General features: G+C 47.9%; 1 pseudogene; it reads left to right on the top strand.

Moving 5' to 3' along the window:
- The first annotated feature begins 3546 nt into the window (after positions 1-3546).
- LOC144669701 (U2 spliceosomal RNA) lies at positions 3547-3725 on the top strand (annotated as a pseudogene).
- Positions 3726-3962: the final 237 nt, after the last annotated feature.

Raw genomic sequence — 3962 nt, forward strand, 5'->3', positions numbered from 1 at the left:
TCTTGTATCCCACTGTGAAACCGTCTTCAGCTCCCAAATTGCACTCAGACAATGTGCTACATTTGCATATTGTGCAGGAGTCGGGGGAGGGGTCATGGGGCTGCCCCTTGTCTCTGTACTTGAAATGGCAGCCAGGCAGCAACTGTAGTGCTTCCTCAAATCCATCCTGAAGAAAAGGCAAGACATGTTGGGTGCTGAGAGGGAGAAGCATTGCCACTTTAGGTTCTACTTGGATTTTACTGAGGTAAAAGGTGATTGAAAAAGTCAAGCCTTTCTCCCCTAGCAGTTACCACTGAGGACAGAAATAATACCGAGCGCTGATCTATCACCGAGCACTGAGGCCGGCCAAGGGGAGGCATCTGAAAGCTGCAGAGAGAGCAAGAAGCCAGGATGGACGACTGAGAATACTGGCTGAGATAGACAGCAAAAACTGTGACACAAGCTCAGGTAAGCGTGGTGTTTTGCAGTTCAAGTTCATCACTTTGTGACAGTATAGGTATTTTTCACTTTCCTAGGATAAGGCTGTTCCCTTTCTAGAAGTTAGAAACAGCCGTGCAGATGTATTTTCTGCGCTCCTTTGCTTGCCTGCTGAATAGGACTGATGGGAGGGGAAAAGGTGATTAAAAGAGAGCCGACATCATTGCAGGCTGGCAGATGGTGTGCTGTGCTGTGCACGCAGGTGGTTTTGTTGTTTGGCTTGTGTGTGACTTCTGGTTGAAGCTGAAAGATTTCTAAAATTTTGAAGGAAATAATCTTCGAGAAGGGGAGAAACATTTTCAACATTTTAACAGGATCTAAGGCTGTTCGCTGTGTCGTACCTGTACTTATCCTTGCTGCCACCTGCCTTCTCACTGCTGATCATCATCTTGTGTTATTATAATGATATAATGCATTGGACTTATTTACTGTGACTTCATAACATGACACATTTCCCTTCTGGTGATGTCATGCTGACATCCCGTAAAGGAAATAGACCAACAGTCAGCCCAAAAGAAGGCCCAATGCCAAGCAAAGGAAGCCCATAAACGAGGATGCTAGACAGCTCGTACAAAAGAAAGCAGGGCATCAGGAAACAACTCAACAGCAGCTGACGTAGTACTCTCCAGGTTCAGTGCAGGAGAAGCACTGGAATCAGTAAAAAGTAATGCCCCTACATGTCTGAACATACAACTTAGGAGCAGGAGTAGGCCACTGGGCCCCAAGAGCCTGCTCCACTACTCAGAAGATCATGGCTGATCCGATTGTAACCTCAACCCCACATTCCTGCCTACCAGCGATAACCTTCCAACCCCGCCTTGTTAATCTATCCAGCTCTGTCTTGAAAATATTCAAAGACTCTGTTTCCACCACCTTTCGAGGAAGAGAGTTCCAAGGACTCTCTACACTCTGGGAGAAACGCTGCTGACTTTGCCTTCCCTGTAGATGTGGAAGGACTTTAGCTGCATACCTGGTCAGCTGGCAAGCTCCACAGACCGATCGGCGCAGGCTTGGAGGGCCGAAGGGCCTGTTCCTGTGCTGTACTTTTTTTTCTTCTTTGTTCTTTGACTGCTCAAGCTGAAAGCAAAGACAAAAATACAGCAGGCCTCGATCGAAGAACTCCTCTGCGCTGTGAGCTAGTTGCTCACACGGAAACTCAGCTACAAAGACTCATGGATTGTCTCTCATGCCTGTCACGTGTTCTCCCTTGTGACTGAGTGTTTCTCGAAATTTTCCATTACCTGCCAGTTACACGACACATCTAGCGCAACCGTAGACAGCGACCTTTCTCCATTACGCCTTTGCCCCAAACTTTAGTGCGTCCCTCAGCACGTAGTCCTGGACCTTGGAATGTGCCAACTCTTTGCAATGGAAGACCAACAAGTTTCGGACAGCCAAAGAGTGTCTTTCACCGAGTGGATCCTCCGGCGGTAGTTGATGTTTGTCTCGGCGTGTGTCCCTGGGAACAGCCCCTGGAGCACAGAGTCCATACCTGTGTCACGGAACTGCTCGGGATGCACCTCGACAAGAACCACGGCCACTCTCTTCAGAGTTCTGGTGATGAGGCATTCTGCCAAATGACCCTGACGGTCTGTTCGGCGAACCGTCCGCCGGAATCCACCATCTCCTTTTCCCGCAGGGCCTCTAGGGTGATACGTGCTAACCACTGCCTGATGGACTTGCGGACAAAGGTGTTTCTCTGCATAAGTTTTTCCACACGGGGCAGGTGATACGGCACTTGGAGCGTTCCTCGGCAGGGTGGCCAGACCCATCCTTCGCAACACCAGGGACAGGTAGAACCTCAGCACGTAGTGACGCTTGGTGTTTGGGTCTACACACAGCTTGATACTGCCATACACAAAGGTGGCCATCAGGATGAGGGTGATGTTGGGCATGTTTTTTCCCCCTTCATCCAGAGTTTTTTTACATCATGTCCCTGCAAACAGGATCAACTTTTGACCTCCAGATAAAGCGGAAGATGGCTGGCGTGATCGCCACAGCGCAGGAGTGAGGAATGGGCCAGACCTGCGCCACGTACAGCAACACCTGTCCCTGGTGGAAAAATTTATGCAGAAAAACACCTTTGACCACAAGTCCATCAGGCAGTGGTCAGCACGTAACGTCCTAGAGGCCCTGAGGGAAAAGGAGAGGGTGGACCCTGTGGGATGGTTCCCCGAGCAGACTGTCAAAGTCATTTGGCAGAATGCCTCATCGCCAGAACTTTCCAACAAGCACCAAGACGTAGCTTGGCTGGTGGTGAGAAAGGCCCTCCCCGTCAGATCCTTCCTACACGCCAGGAGGCTCACCCCCTCTGCACGTTGCCCTCGAGGTGGCTGTGGTGGGGAAGAGACCGTTGTTCACCTCCTTGTGGATTGTGCCTTTGCAAAGAAAGTCTGGAGAGAGATGCAGTGGTTGCTGTCGAGGTTCATCCCGAGCAGTTCTGTGACACAGGACTCTGTGCTCTACGGGCTGTTCCCAGGGACACACACCGAGACAAACATCGACTGCAGCTGGAGGATCATCAACTCGGTGAAAGAGGCGCTTTGGTCTGCCCGAAACTTGTTGGTCTTCCAGCACAAAGAGTTGTCCCCGACCGATTGTTGCGGACTGGCACAATCCAAAGTCCAGGACTACGTGCTGAGGGACGCACTAAAGCTTGGGGCAGCTGCCGCAAAGGCGCAATGGGGAAGGGTCGCTGTCTAAGACCTTTCTACCACAGCGCACCGAGAGACTGGGAACTGTTTAGAGCCCCTCGGGCTGTACAGATCAAAATGAAAGGCTGTAAATGATTGTAATATTGTTTGTACTGATGCACCTGGTGATACATTTTGTAAAAGTTTAACCTGGATTGTACCCTTGTAATGTTGTTTTTGAAATGGTTTGGAATGTGATTGAAGATATTTTATGAATAAAGTATATTTTTACAAAAAAAAAAAAAAAATCTGTTCTTATTGTTTGTACTGATGCACCTGGTGATACATTTTGTAAAAGTTTAACCTGGATTGTACCCTTGTAATGTTGTTTTTGAAATGGTTTGGAATGTGATTGAAGATATTTTATGAATAAAGTATATTTTTACAAAAAAAAAAAAAAAATCTGTTCTTATCAGTTTAATATCTGATACGTCCCTTATCTGGGGACCATATATTAAATTGATTTTTGGAGCAGGGAGATGGAATAGGGGCTTGCTCCGTCCACTCCACGCATCGACCCGGTATTGCAGTATCTCTGGGAATGGTGCACCACCCCTTTCCAGGGGATTTTCAATGCTAAAAATAGTTTTCTTACAAACATCTGCTTTCTTTACTTTTCAACATGCACATCTTTCAAAACACAACTTTCTTTCTTTCTCACTCACCCGCACCATCTACACACAAAAAACACGCACGCTCACCCAACGCTCACAGACACCACTCTCATCTCACAAACACTCTACCTCACTCATACAAAAACATCTTTCACTTGCAAATACACCTCTCAAACAC

Source organism: Cetorhinus maximus, chromosome 29, assembly GCF_964194155.1.
Source record: "Cetorhinus maximus chromosome 29, sCetMax3.hap1.1, whole genome shotgun sequence".
Lineage (NCBI taxonomy): Eukaryota > Metazoa > Chordata > Chondrichthyes > Lamniformes > Cetorhinidae > Cetorhinus > Cetorhinus maximus.